Below are 18,491 nucleotides of genomic sequence, written 5' to 3'. Positions count from 1 at the left end.
TAGTTCATTTGATGGACTTCAAAAGGAAAAGAGGGCGTTTCAAAATTACCAGGTGGTGTATGGGTACCCTTCCCTGGATTATGCCTAATACAAACCATGCAGTATTTCACAAAATGCGCGGCTGTCTTAGAGAGATTGTCATTCTGCCATACAGGGGCTAAGAGCTTTCAAATGCCTGTTGCACTAATATGAGCAGGACCATGTGCCATAGTAACCACAGGAAGAACATATGCATCCAGCAACATCCATCTCTGCTTCCCTGATTTATCAATCCAACATCCTTCCTCATTTAACTGTGCTGCACTTTCCTGCCACTCTGCTAATTCTTCCATGGTGGCTTCACTTTGTATCTTCTTTACACTTTCAAGGGTATTCTCAAACATGATAACTTCAGGGACCCACCTAGCTGGACCTGCTACAAACATGCGTTTCATCTTTGTGCGGGCCGTTTCCTCAGCTGTCTGATCTGTAAATGCATTTCCTCTACCCACGCCATCAGTAACCTTCCTGTGGGCACTACATTTAATTATTGCCAATTTCTTGGGTAGCGTTAAAGCTGACAAAAGCCTCAATATGAGGGGCCCCTACTGAATCTTGGTGCCATGGGAAGTAAGGAACCCTCTCTCTGCCCAGAGTCACCCAAAATGATGCGCGATCCTGAAGGCATACTTGCTGTCAGTATAGATGTTGACAACCAGTCCCTTGCTCAATTCACAATCTTGGATAAGAGCAGCGAGCTCAGCAGCTTGAGCTGACTGTTAGGGAACCTGTGATGTCTCTACCGTCATACGCAATGTAGTGACAGCATAGGCTGTTGTTGTGGTGCCATCTGGTAATTTAAAACAAGAGCCATCAACATATAGTTCTCCTTGGGAGTCAGATAAGGGAACATCAGTCAGGTCTACTCATCCCTTCGCCTCTTCTTCCATCCGGTAGATACGATCATGTTGATCAACTGCATCGTTCTCAGAAGGGAGGGGTAGTAATGTTGCCGGAATCAGAGTAGCACATCTTTTAACTGTAATATGCTTAGCAAAGAGGGTCAATTCATAGCCGGTATGACGTGCACTGGTGAGGTACTGTGTCTTTGTCTTATTCAAAAGTGTATCCACTGCTTGGGGTACCATAACTGTGCAGTATCAAGCATGAGCCCAGCCTATTGTCTTATTGATGTAGCCACAGCCGCGACCACTCTCAGGCAACTCTGGAGGGCCCTTGTGACGGTATCAAGCACAGCAGAGAAATAGGCACACAGCCATTGCGTATCCCCAAATTTTTGCATTAGAACAGATAGCACGCAGCTAGCCATCTTGTGGACATAGAGCACAAACGGTTTGCCATAGGAGCCGAACAAAGTGCGTTTTCAATTGCTCAAAAGACTGCTGGTATTCGGGCACTGAAGGCAAAGGCTCCTTCACTTTGTTAATGCAAGCAAAGGTTTAATTAGCAGGGAATAGTTAGCTATCCATTGACGGCAATAGGAAGTGATACTTATAAAAGCACGCACATCTTTCTGAGTTTGTGGAATGGCCATTTTAACAATGGTACTGATGCGCTCAGGGGTCAACCTCCTACCCTCCTTCGACAGTAGGTGACCTAAGTAGGTGAGCTCCTGTCAACAATACTGAAATTTAGAAAGGGAAACCTTATGCCCATGATGGGCCAAATGCAACAACAATTTTACTGTACTATGTGTACAACCCTGTTCCGTATCAGATGCAATAAGGAGGTCATCGACATACTGCACTAATACATTACCTGGAGGAAGCGATAGTGAATCCAATTAACCCTTTAATGCTTGACTATCAATACTAGGACTTGCCCTATAGCTCTGAGGAGCGCAACAGAATCTAAAACTCCTACAAGCCAGTGTGAACCCAAAGAAATATCTACTGTCTGGCTGGATAGGAATGCTAAAGGAAAACATTTTCAAATCAACAACAGAGAAAAATTTAGCGGTAGAAGGAATCATCATCAAAACTGCAGTAATATCAGGAACTATAGGGAACTGTGGAAACACTATTTTATTAACCAAGCGCAGATCAATCACAAATTGATAAACATCATTAGCATCCTCAGAGGACCCTGAGGGGGCCCTTTTAAGAATAGGTCTATTACAAATATTACCAGGTGTTTCCTCAACTACTCCTTTTTGTATCAAATCCTGAATAATCCGAAGAAGAGCCCGTTCTGCTGCCTGCGGTATCTTATACTGAGGAATACAAAGCAAAACAACATTCTCTTTAACATGTATAGAAACTGGTGGTATATGCAACAATCCTACATCCGTGTCACCATTGGCCCATAGAGTGAGTGGGACATCAACAAATTCGGCTGGGAGGGGTGCATCCTGAGACAAACACTTTTTAGTACTCACATTCGGAACCATAGTGATATAGACACCAGCAGGAAAGCAATAGATAGTAGCATGCAACTTCTTCAGCAAATCCAAATCCATCAAATTCTCACTACAGTTGGATGTCAACAAAAATGGAAATTCCAAAGTAAAAGGGCCAACAGTCAATGCAAGGGGGCGTGAAGTGAGGCTTACAACCGGTACACCTGAGAAACCTACCAAAACATTATAGTGGCCAGACAGGGCTGCCCCAGGAACCATATGTTGAGAAACAGAACTCTTTGTTGCACCGGTGTCCACCAAAAATTCCTTAGTCGAGCCTTGCAAATCTGCTGTGACATAAGGACCACACTGATCTACAGGTATCTGAACTGGTCCCTCTCCCTGTCCCTGGCTGTCCTAACTACAGGATATACCTGTCACCTCATCCATATCATAATCATCATGATAATACTGGCCATCATGAGGGTCATCAAAGAATTTATTATCAGAGCGACCCTGCAAAACTGTTGCATTCTGAGCTGTCTCAGTCCCACAACATCTCCCACTAGAACCTCGCCCTCTAGGAGCTGCAACTTTCTTTAAGGCACTGGCTATGCCAATGACCCTCCTCCTTATAATATACACACACTGATTTGACCCTAAAGGTGTTGTTGAAGGCTGCCTGCTAGTATGTGGAAGCTGTCTAGATGGATCCCCTGGTCCCCTATTATTTCCCCTAAATGCTTGTTGCAATTACACCTTTGTTTTCAACTGCTTGTTTTTCTAATCAGTCCTATCCTTTTCCTCCTGATCTCGGTGTTCATAATACTGGGCCATATTCAAAATAGCAGAGGGGCAAGAGGTGGAGCAAGTACTCTCAGACGCCTGTAAACAAATCGTAATTTTAGGAAGAAGGTTAGAAACAAATCTGTCAACAAACAATCAAACTCCTCCCTCGATAGACATATCCTGCCCACTATAGTCCAAAAACGTATCTTCAAACCAGGTAACGAAATCAGACACACTTCATCCTTCTTCTGTCGACGAGCCATCAATTTGATCCAGCTCACCTTCTTCAGCGGAATAAGGGAATGTATGTTTGTAATAATAGAACCTGGCAAAGCAAGTATCTCGGCTCGGGGTATCTAACCTGACTTCCTCTCCTGTTCCCAACCCTTAATCACATCCGTAGTACCACCCAATTCCGTGACATGATCTTAAGTATGAACCTTTCTCCAAACATCAATTGGAACAAGAAGATAAAAAAACATTTCAATATCAGAGTCATTATAGTAGAAGAGGCAGGCCCTGTTAATTCTTCATAATAAGCAGTAGGTTTTTTCCTAAGGTCAGGCAAATGAATCTTAAGGGCTACAACCTCCTTCCTTTTCCACAGAATATGAACCCATTGCTCCTGGAAATGGGCAGTGACAGCCGGCCTAGTAACGTTACCACGCTGATCCATTACCTCAGGTATTTCTGGGTGATATATGGGGTGAACCTCTCGCATTGGAAAATGAGTTATCTGGGTATGGCTCCTCCCATGCAGTCTACCCCTATAGGTAACTAAAGTTGTAACATTCCCAAATACTTGGCCTGGCTCCAAGTCAGTAGCAGACACACAATCTCTAATATCAAATATATTTTGTGGCGCTTCTGTCCCAATGTGTTTTTGCCAAAGACTAATCGATGTAGCAGACATATGCTTAACGGCATGTTGCTGTATAAAGGGTTCAAAATGTTGCATGACTTCCCAAACATCCTCTACACTATAGATCGCATTACGAGCCCACTGCGCAGCCTGGTCAGCTATAACTTGTTTTTCTTCATCCCTTACCCCAGACTGCGCTAACGGGCCAATTCGCTTCTTGAATTTCGTCCAATCTCTTTCCATAACCCACGTACTGGCATCTCAGCATTCAAAGGATGACCATAGTGTCGTGGCCAGGACTCCTCAGGATCATACGTTGCTCGAATGGTCAACCTCTTGACACCACCATGGTCTGAACGTAATTACACAGACTCAATGGAGTGGTCAAGCGGAGGAAGGGAAGGAAGAGGACAGCAGGGAGGGAGACCTTATAAGAGAACAAGACAGGTATAATCGAAAAGACAACCTTACAGTTTCTTCCTTTCCTACCCTGACCCCTCTTGGATGGTGTATAGAACACTAAGAGCTGCACCTGTAAAGAAAGAAAACCTTCTCTTCTTCTCTGCGATTCATATATGGTGGGTAGTGGCTCTCAGCTAGATCTGGAGATGAAATATAACAATCAGCAAGTTTGTCAGCACCACTTAAATCAATGTCTGAGGGTTCACAGAGGAGTAGTCCAACCTACAAAAATAGGCAATCCGATTTGCTGAGACAGGGGTGCGGAAGAGCCGTCCTCCTGCTCACTCTCTGTACCCCTGCTACTGGACACATAAAGAAACATACATGACTCAATTGACCCCTGTTGTATGAACACCATTTAATTCAGAAAGCAAATTCAGCCCTCTGCCTCAATACGTCTTGGATAGAGGCTGAGTTCACATGGGTACAATGAACAAGGAGTTCTCATAACAGTCTCACTCTCCTATGTTCTCCTATGAATGTGCCCCCTTCTGAGTTAAACACCTCTCTTGATGTTCACCTGACAACATAAATATGAAGTAAAGTGCCCAATGCTCCGGGCAGTAATATCGAAGGTAACTGAGCATTCCTTCTATGAAATCTCCAAGTCACATGATAAGGGCTATAGAAGAAAGGAACGCTTCCCCCACATGAACCGATGTCGATTCGCCAACAAGGGAAAATGTATCTGGACTCGCTTGCCCAGAAATCCTGTATTAGCCCGCTAGTTTAGTGCATTTCAGAGAAAGCCCCCCTTAACCCCTTGACCGCGGCGAAAATTCCGCCGTGGTGCGGGTGATTTACGACGTGGGCATGGTTCGGACGGCCCCCGGCCGTCCTCCGCACACGCCCACTGTGACGTCGGACGGCCGCCGGCCGTCCGACGCATGAAAGGGGTTAAGAATCCAGAACGGGTCTTTTCTCTATGCGAAACGCCGGAAAGAGGCTCTGCTGCAGAGTTGCTCCGCAAGGAACCTGCAATGTGGTTCCGCCAACGGAGCAACTTGACAAAGCAGCGCAAATGCCCCCACAATCGCCACTACAGGGAAATGAGCTCATGGTCTGCGACCCAGGAGTAATAGACGTTTTGGTACTCTAAACACCCTTACCAGCCTCCTCTTCTTCGCAGCAATGGCTCCTCATGGGAAAAGTAAGCGGCGTCTCTCTGATGCTTCAGGAGTTCTTTCAAGGAAACGCCTCAGGCGCGTGCTGACGTCACCGACATCAGTACCGCCAAGGCTCATGGCGTTTGTAGTTTTTGCTGCGGATCTCGCGCTCTAGCGTGCTGATGCAGTGTTATTTTGGTGCCCTTCGGGTGGGATGCATCAGTACATCCCTCTTCGGAAGAAACACTGACAGAGTCATGGTTTCTCGGGGAAGCGCTTGTTGAACAGTTTGACATAATGCGGTTCATGAACCTCTGCTGCAGGCTCCCAGTTGTTCTCCTCATCTCCGTATCCCTTCCAAGCTATTAGGTACCATAACCTGGTTCGGTATATCTTGGAATCTAGGATACCCCTCACCTCATGTTCCAGGTCCTCGTTTATCACCACCGGAGGCGGACCTCTTCTGGCAGCTGAACGAGAGGGTTTCAGAAGTGAGATGTGTAAAGATGGATGAATCCTCAGGGAGGAGGGCAAGGCCAATCTAACTGCTACTGGATTGATCTTCACCACCTTGTATAGACCGATGTATTTAGGATTGATAATGCTATGCCTCTTGAACCTTATGTTCTTGGTGGAGAGCCATACGTAATCCCCCAATTTATAGACGGGACCAGGACCCCTATGTTTGTCTGCGTATGCCTTGTAGTGCTATTTTGCCTCTCTCAACCTGTCCTCTGTTTCTTTCAGGGTTCTCTGGATGTGTAGCACTCTCTCCCTAACCTCTTGTAGGGCCTCAGTCTTCACTGGATGCAAAAAGGGATTGAGCCTAGGCTGGAAACCAAAAGTGCAGAAAAAAGGTTAGTGTGTAGTGAAGCTGTGTGTAGCACTGTTGTAGGCAATCTCTGCTAACCATAAACCGTCTACCCAGACTTTGGTGGTGTTATCCACATTGCACTTTAGGTACTGCTTTAAGGATTGGTTCACCCTCTCAGTTTGACCATCTGTTTGTGTGTGAAAACTTGTAGACGTGTTAGGTGTTATCTTGAGGGCTGCACACCACGCCGTCCAAAATCTGGCTGTGAACTGAGGTCCACGGTCTGAAACTACCACTTGCGGGAGCCCATGCAACCTCAACACATGCACCAGTAGCAGTTGGGCTAACTGGTCTGCAGTGGGCATGGTTTTGCAGGTGATAAAATGTGCCATTTTAGTTAGGTAGTCTACTACAACCAGGATTGTCGTGTAGCCTTTGTCTGACGGCATTCCCACAATGAAGTCCAGGGATATGTTTTCCCATGGAAGGTCCAGGGTTGGCAAATATTGCAGAAGTCCTGCCTTTCTGGCATGCGAGGTCTTCATTTGATTACACGTTACACTCTCCATGACCAAAGGACAGATGTCTGTTCTCACGGTGGGCCACCAAAACTGGCGCAACACTCTCTCAGTGGTTTTCTCTATCCCGTTATGTCCTGCGCTTGGAAGGGTATGACACCGGGTAAAAACACGTCTCTGTAATGAATAGATAGGGATCAACAGCTGTTTCCGTTGTATCAGAAGGCCTTCTTTTAGCTTCCACTCTGGATGTCTCGCCCACCACGTTTTCCATTCTGTAGTGCGAACTTTCTGCGCAACGCTTTTGAGGAAGTGCTCCGTTACTGTAGTGAAATTATGTGTTGAGGCTCAATAATGGCTTTCTCTGCCTGTTCTTCCAAAGGTTGAGTGTGTGTTTGACGCGTTATGGCGTTGGCTTTCTTGTTGTCTTTTCCGGGTCGATACGAGACCAGAAAGTTATACTCAGCAAAGAACAGGGTCCATCTCAGTTGCCGTGGGGAGAGATGGCGGGCACCCGTCATAAACTGGAGATTACGGTGGTCCATGTAAACCATGATAATGTGTCTAGCTCCTTTCAGGAAGTGTTGCCACTCTTGGAAGGCATCTTTAATAGCAAGAAGCTCCTTTTCGGCTATCGTGTAGTTGTGCTCTGCTGATTTTAGTTTCCTTGACCTGTATGCCACCAGATGTAACTGGCCCGTCTCGCAATGGCGTTGTGACAGCACTGCTCCCTGACGCATGCGCCTCCAGGATGTAGGGTTGGTCAGGATCAGCGTGCACTAAGACTGGGGCAGATGCAAATGCCTCCTTCAAGGCCTAAAACCCTTTTTGTGTCTCCTTGGTTCATTGAAAGGAAACTTTTTCTGTAGCAAGCGTGTCAGGGGAACCACCAGTGATGAAAAGTGGCAGTTGAATCAGCGGTAGAAATTGGCGAAGCCTAGAAAGCATTGGATGTCTCTGACATTTGCTGGTGTTGGCCAGTCTTTTACTGCGGATATCTTCTTTTCTGCTATTTCTTGTCCCCTAGGGGTCAGCATCACACCTAGAAATTCCACAGTGATGACTCCAAACTCACACTTACTGATTTTACAGTAGAGATGATGTTCCTGCAGGGTGCGTAGGATGGCACGCACATGAGTGGTGTGGCTCTCGATGGTAGGTGAGTAGATAAGAATATCATCGATGTACACCACAACAAAGTGATCCAAGTATTCGCGCAGTACATCGTTCAGGAAAAACTGGAAGGCAGCGAGCAAGTTGCATAGACCAAAGGGCATGACAAGGTATTCATACAGGCCATATTGTGTCTTAAAGGCTGTTTTCCACTCATCTCCCTTGCGCATCCTCACCAGATGGTAGGCCCCTTTTAGATCCAGCCGCGTATATATGACAGCCCTTTTTACCTGCTCCAGTCAGACCGGGATCAGTTGTAAAGGATACCGGTTCTTCACTGTAAGGGCGTTTAACGCCCAGAAATCTATGCAGGCACGCAGATCGCCATTAGCTTTGGGGATAAAAACTGTGGGGAAGCCGGGAGACATGGAATTGTGGATAAACCCCAACGCCAAATACTTGTCCAGATATGCCCTTAGGTGGTTGTTCTCGGGTTCAGTCAAAGCGTATACCCGTCCTGTGGGAACGAAAACCCCTGGTATCAAATCGATCTGGCAATCATATTGCCTATGGGGCGGGAGTCCCTCGGGTTTGGCATCGTTGAATACATCGGCATAATCCTGATATTTACTGGGTAGCATTACCGGGAGTTCAGCCGCGGTGGCTATGTGGTGAAGCGTAGCTATCACTTGAGACGGGCTGTGGGTTGGGGGAACACAATGGGTTGAACAAAATACGCAGGTAAATCGTACCGTCTTCTCCACCCAATCCAACTGACGGTTGTGCAGCCTTAACCCCTTCACTGCTAGGCCTTTTCCCCTCCTGTGCTAAGCCTTTTTTTGGCTATTTGGGGTAGTGCGCCCTTAGGCCCCTGTAACTTTTTGACCACATAAGGTATCCTCACCAATTTTGTGTCCTTTTCTTCCAACATCATGGGAATTCTAAAGGTTCCCAAGGTTTGTGGATTCCTTTGGAGGGGTCCCAGAAATTAGCCAAAATACTGTAACATTTTTGTTTTTTTCAGAAAAATGGGAAAAACGGGCTACAAATGAAAGCGTCTGCGTTTTTTCCTGCAAATGTTATCAAGACAGGGTTGGGGGGCTGAAATCACCATTTTCTCACCTTTTACAGAATGACAGTCTTTTGTCAGAGAACCATAATTTTTTTGACAGTTTTGGAATTTTTCTGGGACATAGCCTATTTTTACTATTTTAAGTGATTTCAACCTTCTTCCTGATAATGGTAAAAATGAGTATGAAAGCAATAATGGATCCTGGACAGCTATACATTTTAGAAAAGTAGATACAATTCTGAATTCAGAAAGGGGTCATTTGTGTAGATCCATCAGGGTTTCTTTATAGAAACTAACAGTTAAATATTGGAAAAATTGAAAATTAGTTGTAAACAACAGCCTTTTGTGTCAACGTTTTCACATGTAACTTCTTGTAATTATGACATTTCTTTGAAAGAAATATACCGTTCCATCCGCTGGACCTTCCTGGTTGTGAGGATATATAGGTTCACCAAGAACCAGACGAACCCAGAGTCAAAAACTGAGTAGCAATTTGAAAAGGCTTTTTATTATGTACCGGGTCTATAGCAATTATTGTGTGAAAATGTATACATGGAAAAATCGGTATGAAAGACACCTATGTATTTCTGAAATGGGTTTAAATTATAGAGTTTAGAAAAAGTATATATTTGCACATTTCCAAAATCGGGAATACTCATACTAGCATGGGAATTATTGGTCATTTTTCAAAATGACTTCTTTTCTACACAATGTCTTTCATTTGGAAGGCAGAAATGCATCAAAACTCAATAGATAATAACAGTTACTTTACAAATCTGAATTACCCTAAGTCTCCTGATAAAAATGGTACCTCACTTGTGTGGGTAGGCATAGTGTCCACGACCGGAAAGGGCTCAAAACCCAAAGTGAACACACTACATTTTCACAATGAAAATGTACTCTTTTTTTGTGAAGTGTGTAGCTGTCGTTTTTGAACCCTAGCTCTGCCAGCACCTAGGGAAACCTAGCACACCCATACATTTTTGAAAACTGGACACACAGGGGAATCCAGGATGGTGTAATTTGACTACCTGCCACCAGGTTCTGTTACCTAGAATCTCTTGCAAACCTAAAAAATTGTCAAAAAAGCCACATTTTCCCCAAATTTCTGTTGTGGAAAAGTTTTGGAATCTGCGTGGATCCACACATTTCTACCCACTCTGCGTTTCTCAAAGTCTTACGAGAAAAACAGTACCTCACTTGTGTGGGTTGGCCTAATGCCCGCGACAGGAAATGGCGCAAAACGCAACGTGGACACACCTCAATCTCGCAGTGAAAAATGACCCTTTTTTGGCGAAGTGTCTAGCTGTAGTTTTTGTACCCTAGCTCTGCCGCCACCTAGGGAAACCTAGCAAACCTATACATTCTTGAAAACTAGGCACCGAGGGGGATCCAATATGGGGGGACTTGACTGCCTCCCACTAGGTTCTGTTACCGAGAATCCCATGCAAACCTAAAAAATTGTCCAAAAAAACACATTTCTCCTACATTTCTTTGATGGAAAGTACTGGAATCTGTGGGGATCCACAAATTTCCTTCCACCCTGCGTTCTCCAAAGCCTTCCGAGAAAAATGGCACCTCACTTGTGTGGGGCGGCCTAGTGCCCGCAACAGGAAACGGCGTAAAACGTAACATGGTCACATCTCAATTTCGCAGTGAAAAATGACCCTTTTTTGGCAAAGTGCCTAGCTGTAGTTTTTGAACCCTAGCTCTGCCGGCACCTAAGGAAGCCTAGCAAACATATACATTTTTGAAAACTAGACACCCAGGATGGGGTGACTTGACTGCCTGCCACCAGGTTATGTTACCCAGAAACCCTTGCAAACCTAAAAAATTGTCAAACAAAACACATTTTCTCCACATTTCTGTGGTGGAAAGTTCTGGAATCTGTGTGGATCCACAAATGTCCTTCAACCTCGCGTCCCCCAAAGTCTTCCGAGAAAAACGGTACCCCACTTGTGTGGATCAGCCCAGTGCCTGCGACAGGAAACGGCGCAAAACACAACATGGTCACACCTCAATTTCGCAGTGAAAAATTACCCTTTTTTGGCAAAGTGCCTAGCTGTAGTTTTTTAACCCTAGCTCTGCCGGCACCTAAGGTGACCTAGAAAACCTATACATTTTTAAAAACTAGACACCCAGGGAAATCCAGGATGGGGTGACTTGACTGCCACCCACCAGGTTCTGTTACCCCAAATCCCTTGTAAACCTAAACTATTGACAAAACAAAACACATTTTCCCCACATTTCTGTGGTGGAAAGTTCTGGAATCTGTGTGGATCCACAAATTTTCACCTACCCCGCGTTCCCCAAAGTCTTTTGAGAAAAATGGTACCTCACTTGTGTGAGTGGGCCTAGTACCTGCGATAAGAAACTGCACAAAACACAACGTGGTCACACCTCAATTTCATAGTTAAAAATGACCCTTTTTTGGCAAAGTCCCTAGCTGTAGTTTTTTAACCCTAGCTCTGCCGGCACCTAGAGAAACCTAGCAAACCTATACATTTTTAAAAACTAGACACCCAGGGAAATCCAGGATGGGGTGACTTGACTGCCACCCACCAGGTTCTGTTACCCAGAAAAAATTTGTGAATCCACATAGATTCCAGAACTTTCCCACACAGAAATTTGAGAAGTGTTTTTTTTCAGCTAAATTTGAGGTTTGCAGGGGATTCTGGGTAGGAAAACGTTGGGAGACCCATGCAAGCCATACCTCACTGGACTCTCCCGGGAATTAAGTTTTCAGAAATGTGTAGGTTTGGTAGGTTTCCCTAGATGGCCGCCAAGCCCGGGGCCAAAAACTCATGAGAACCCCCTTGCAAAACCAGGGTGTTTTGTTATAGGTAATTTTGATGTCGCCTCAATAGGTTTTGGGCCCTTGCCTGTCGCAGGCACTAGGTCTACCCTCACAAGTGAGGTTACATTTTTCTCGGTAGGCTTTGGGGGACGTGGGGTGGGTGGAAATTTGTGGATCCACGCAGATTCCAGAACTTTCCACCACAGAAATGTGAGGAAAATGTGTTTTTTGGGACACATTTTTAGGTATGCAAGGGATTCTGGGTAACAGAACCTGGTGAGAGCCAGTCAAGTTACCCCATCCTGGATTGTCCTGGGTGTCTAGTTTGTACACATGTACAGGTTTGCTAGGTTTTCCTATGTGCCTGCTGCGCTAGGGCCCAAAATCCACAGGTAAGCATATTGCTAAAAACAAATCAGTGCCTAGTCGGCTTTCTGCTGCCCTGGTGGGGGGGATATCGGGGTGGGGTTGCCCGATAATCCCCCAAGGGGGGCAGAAACACTGTGGCTAGTTTTTCTGGGGGGTGGGGGCATTGGTATGCCCTTTCTGGGCAGGCCGCACCCCTACACATAAAAAAGCCAGGGTAATCGTTGGTGCCTAGTGGACTTTTCACCCCCAGGGGGGCAGATCGGGGGCTACTGGCCCCATCTGCCCTCAGGGGGGGCAGGAAGGCTTTTATTTTTTCAGGGGAGGGGGTGGGGGGCATGGGCATGCCCATTTTTGGAGCCCCCACCATAATTCAAATTTGCCTCAACAAAATCCCTGGCTTTTTGCACCCCCCCAGGGGGGGGGCAGATTGGGGGGCTATTTCCCCATCTTCCCCCCAGGGGTGACAGGAAGGTTTTTATTTTTACAGGGGAGAGGATGGGGGCATGGGCATGCCCATTTTGGGAGCCCCCACCCTAATTCAAATTTGCCCCCAAAAAACCGTGGCGTCTAGTGGGCTCTTTGCCCCCCCCAGCAGGGCAGATTAGGGGCTAATGCCCCCATCTGCCCCCCAAGGGGGTAGAAATTCCACTAGACTGCAGGGAGTTTTTTGGGCACATTTTAATTAGGGTGGGGCTTCCCAAAACGGGCATGTCAATGCCCCCACCCTAATTAAAATTTGCCCCAAAAAATACCCGGCGTCTAGTGGCCTTTTTGCCCCCCCGTGGGGGCAGATTGGGGGATACTGCCCCATCTGCCATCCAGGTGGGGCAGGAAGGCTCTCCATTTTGGGAGCCCCCACCCTATTTCAAATTTGCGCCAAAACTTCCCTGGCGTCTTGTGGGCTTTATGCCCCCCCTCCCGGTAGGGCAGATTAGGGGCTAATGCCCCCATCTGCCTCCCAGGGGGGGGGCAGAAAGTCCACTAGATGCCAGGGAGTTTTTTGGGCAAATTTGAATTAGGGTGGGGGCTGCCCAAAACAGGCATGACAATGCCCCCTGCCTAATTAAAATGTGCCCCCAAAAAATCCCTGGCCTTTTTGCCCCCCGGGGTGGCTCATTGGAGGCTACTGCCCCATCTGCCATCCGGCGGGGCAGGAAGGCTGTTATTTTTGCGGGGGTGGAGTGGGGGCATGGGCATGCCCGTTTTGGGAGCCCCCACCCTAAATCAAATTTGCCTCAAAAAAATCCCTGGCATCTAGTGGGCTTTATGCTCCCCCCACCCCGCCCCCCGGCGGAGCAGATTGGGGAATAATACCCCCATCTGCCCGGGCAGAAAGTCCACTAGACGTCCAGGAATTTTTTGGGCAAAATTTAAGCTTGTCATGAGCACCCAAGGGGTTAACCAGGGTAACCCCAATATAACCCCGTATTTAGGGGCTTGAATTACGTTGAAGGCGAGCCTTTCCACGTGGTCGTGCCCTTGGCGTACTTCCATGGCATCAGTTTGGAACCGGATAGGACCAGCTTCTAGACATCTCCCATCCACTGCGAACACTATTTCTGGTGTGTCTTTTTCATGCAGAACCAACCCTAATGATAATGCCTGTTCTTGGTCCATAAAACACCCAGTAGCACCAGAGTCCAACATGGCTGATACCGGACACCACTCCCCTTTCACCAGCAGGGAAAGGTCTATGAAGAAGTGTTGTCTGGTACACGGGGTGTCTCCAATCAATGAAGGTATGTATGTCTCCCTTGAAGAAATCCCTTCCCTTGTCCTCAAGCTCGGTCGTTCCCACTGTACCCTCGGATTTAGCTGCCAATTGTTTGCGCCGTTCCGTGCGTGGGTATCTCGTTCTCAGGGTGCACTCTTTGATGAAGTGGTCTTTCTTTCCACAGTAGATACAAAGACCTTTCTTTCACCTCTATTCTTGTTACTCGTGGGTAAGGTTGGAACAGACTGCTCCTATTTCCATAGGCTCATGTTTGTGTGCTGACAGGCTTTCAGAGGTCTTTGGTTGGTCCATTCGCTGGAGGTTCGTTCCCTCCGTTTGTTTTATCCCCGTCTCTCGCTGAGGCGATGGTCCAAACGGAGAACCAGGCTGATCAGGTCTTCGCAGGTCACAGGCTGTGGTTTGATTTGGGCCAAGACGTCCTTCATCTCTTCTCGAAGACCCCGATGAAAGATGGTGGCCTGTTTGGCCTCAGGCCATTCGGTCCCAGTAATGAGCCGGCGGAAGTCATTGAGAAAAGCTATGAGATTCCTATTCCTCTGTCGAAGCTCCAACATGTCTTTGTCTGCAAAGAGTGTGGCTGTCTGACGGTTGAAAGTTCTTTCGAAGTCCTGGATGAATGAATCCCAATCATAGAGCAAGGGATCGTCCCTCTGTACGAAAGGAACCGCCCATTGTGCCGCGTCCCCGGCTAGATAAGAAATCAAGAAGGCTACTCTTGCATGGTTGGTAGTAAACGCTTTGGGTTTACATGAGAAGTGTAGTAGCACCTGAGTAAGGAAGACCTGTACCTTACTGCTCTCCCCATCGATCCTCTCGGGGGTGGCTAAAGGAACGGGGGTTGGTATCTCCACCACCATAGGGGCAGAATGGGATGCTAGAGGCATGCCTGTGTTGAAAGGGTTTCTTTGCATTCTGTCTACTGTGGCGTGTAGTGGCTGTTTCTGCATTGTGGCTGCCAACTCTGTCTGTACTACCTGTACCGCAGCGATCACGTTGTCTAAGGTGGCCATATCTAACGTACGACCGGGAGGAGTACAATCCTTGGGCCGCTTACTCTGTCGTGGCCGGGACTCCTCAGGATCCTAGGTTGCTCGAATGGTCCAGCTCTTGACGCCACCACGGTATGAACGTAATTACACAGACTCAATGGAGTGGTCAAGCCGGGGAAGGGAAGGAAGGAAGCAGCAAGGAGGGAGACCTGTAAGAGAACAAGACAGGTATAAACGAAAAGAAAACCTTACAGTTTCTTCCTTTCCTACCTTGACCTCTCTTGAATGGTGTTTAGGACACTCAGAGATGTACCTGTAAAGAAAGAAAACCTTCTCTTCTGCTCTGCGATTCACATATGGCGGGTAGTGGATCTCAGCTAGATCTGGAGGTGAAATATAACAATCAGTAAGTTTATCAGCACCACTTAAATCAATGTCTGAGGGTTCACAGAGGAGTAGTCCAGCCTACCAAAATAGTCAATCCGATTTGCTGAGACAGGGGTGCGGAAGAGCCGTCCACCTGCTCACTCTCTGTACCCCTACTACTGGACACATAAAGAAACATACATGACTCAATTAACCACTGTTGCATGAACAACATTTAATTCAGGAAGCAAATTCCGCCATCTGCGTCAATACGTCTTGGATAGAGGCTGAGTTCACATGGGTACAATGAACAAGGAGTTCTCATAACAGTCTCACTCTCCTATGTTCTCCTATGAATTAGCCCCCTTCTGAGGAATAGTTAAACACCACTCTTGATGTTCACCAGACAACATAAACATGAAGTAAAGTGCCCAATGCTCCGGGCAGTAATATCGAAGGTAACTGAGTGTTCATTCTACGAAATCTCCAAGTCACATGATGAGGGCTATAGAAGAAAGGAACATTTTTCCTGCATGAACCAATGCCGGTTTGCCAATGAGAGAAAATACATCTGGACTCGCTTGCCCAGAAATCCTGTATTAGCCCGCTAGTTTAGTGCATTTCAGAGAAAGCCCCCTTAAGAATTCACAACGGGTCTTTTCTCTATGTGAAACACGGAAAGAGGCTCCACTGCAGAGTTGCTCCGTAAGGAACCTGCAAAGTGGTTCCGCCAATGGAGCAACTTGACAAAGCAGCGCAAATGCCCCCACAATCGCCACTACAGGGAAATGAGCTCACGGTCTGCGACCCAGGAGTAATAGAAGTTTTGGTGCTCTAAGCACCCTTACCAGCCTCCTCTTCTTCACAGAGATGGCTCCTCACAGGAAAAGTAAGCAGCGTGTCTCCGTTGCCCCAGGAGTTCTTTCAAGGAAACGCCTCAGGCGCATGCTGACCTCACCGACGTCAGTACTGCTGAGGCTCAGGGGGTTAGTAGTTTTTGCTGCGGATCTCGGGCTCTAGCACGCCGATGCAGTTTTCTTTTGGTGCCCTTCGGGTGGGACGCAACACATAGAGGGAGAAGCAACAGATGTAAGAGGCATAATCATTAACGCTTGCACCGGAGAAGAAAGGACGTTAAATAGAGGAGTTAAAACAGTAGAGGTGCTAGTGTCATAGTTGTCAAAGATGGCGAGGGCAAAGAAGAAGCGGGAGGTACCCTAGGCAAAGACATCGAAACAAGAGCCGGAGATACGGTAACATCCGCAGCAGACTTAACAGGCTGCTGTGACTCTAGGGAAATGGCGGGATATATCTTCTGCGGGCATAAAGAGTCAGGGGTTGAGTATCTAGCAACTCCTCTACAAAGGTATTGTCTTCTTCTTTGGCCAAAAAAGACTTATCAATATGCAACTGAAATCTCCTATCTTCACATTCAATTCCAGACTCTTGTTTTTCTCTATCATATGCCAAAGCTTTCTGTGTCAATGTTTGCATTTTCCCTTTCCATGCATCTCTGTCTAGCCTCCTTCTGCCAGGTCCTGAGGGAGTCAAACATGGACTATCTACTTCTTTTCTTAAATAATTGCTCCGTAAAAACTCAACATTTTTTCATCACATTTGGCCATCAACGGCCACTGCAACTCGGCATTGTCCCTCGTATATTTGTGCCATAATGTGCTCAACATAATAGGGCCAAGACCATGCTTCACATTCATATCAAAATTAGGGCTGCCTTCAGGAGGCGCTGGCTGAGCTTCTTCCAATCGAGCATCTGCAGGACAACAGCAACAACACGAATACAAGATTTTACTAAGACCAGGCATTTTAAAAGGAAAACAAGTTCATTATTTTTACCTGGCAAAGTACTTGCAGATACTTTTATCAAAAAAGTCCTCAGACAGTACCAAACACAAACCTCAATGGTACCATATCCACAAAGAACCAAAACAATATCACCTGATATCAGTAGCAAAAGTGAATAAGTTCCCCACTGCCAACTCTTCAGACCAAATGGTCAGCTCCAAGGTTTTTGCCATTTATGACTCCAGTGGGTATGACCACTGGCTGAGGCACCGTCTGGCAGGACAGAAGGGGCAGCCTCGAGTAACAGAAAGTCTTCATGCAGGGATCCCTGAACCGCCAGTCTGACCCGACAATCCCCTTGGCCTCCCCCGTCTGTGGAAAGGGGATGGATCAATCTCCAGAAGGAGTCGCTGTTCGGGCGCCAACTAAAGGAAGTGGCTCAATTAGTGTCCCCCGGGTCACTAATGACCACCTCGCAGCCTTCCATACCAAATGAAGAGTCGGTCAGACAGTAGAGAAAGTTATGTCAAGACAAATTTGTAAAGCGCACATACACCGAGGTGGTTTCTTGGCGCTACCATGTCTTCAGGACCCAAGTTCGAGAGCAAAATTAAAAAGCTTGGCGAAATAGCCAGGTTTAAAGACAGCTTCTAAATTTAGAAAGAGTATGACAGAAGCGTATGTCAGAGGGGAGAGAGTTCCATAGCATGGGCGCCAGGACAGTAAACCTGGCACCGCCAGTACGTTTCAGTCTGTAGGAAGGTGACGATAGCAAAAGTTTGTCGGCTGAGCGGAGGTTGAGGGAAGGTGCATGCCTATGAATCAGTTTTTTCACAAATTTAGGACTTTTCTCATTAAGGGTCTTGTAAATGAGGCAACCAATCTTAAAGGCACAGCACTGGATTATAGGTACCCAGTGAAGTTGTTTCAGGAGAGGGGTGATATGGAGATGTCTGGGGTGACAAGTAATCAGGCGAGCCGCCTGATTCTGAACCATTCGGAGGCGGTTGGAAAGATAAATGGGAATGCCATGATATAAAGAATTAGCATAATCAACAAGAGACATGATCATAGCAAGAATCACCTGGATTCGTGCTTCATAGGTGAGAAACCTGCAGATCTTTTTTAGTTTCCTGAGTTGGAAAAAGCAGGTGGAAATCACTGAGCCGATCTGGGGCTTCAGCGTGAGATCCTGGCAGATATTGACCCCTAGGCTTTTGGCCGTGGACGATGAGGATGGAGCTTGGCCAAGTTCCCTGGGCCAAAAATGAGGGCCCCAGGGGTTCTTGATGATACCTCCTGTAAGGACAAGCTCTGTCTTATCCGGGTTGAGCTTAAGATGATTACTGTTCATCCAC

The sequence above is a fragment of the Lissotriton helveticus genome, chromosome 3_1 (genome assembly GCF_964261635.1).
Source record: "Lissotriton helveticus chromosome 3_1, aLisHel1.1, whole genome shotgun sequence".
Classification (NCBI taxonomy): domain Eukaryota; kingdom Metazoa; phylum Chordata; class Amphibia; order Caudata; family Salamandridae; genus Lissotriton; species Lissotriton helveticus.
This window is presented reverse-complemented; position numbering follows the sequence as displayed.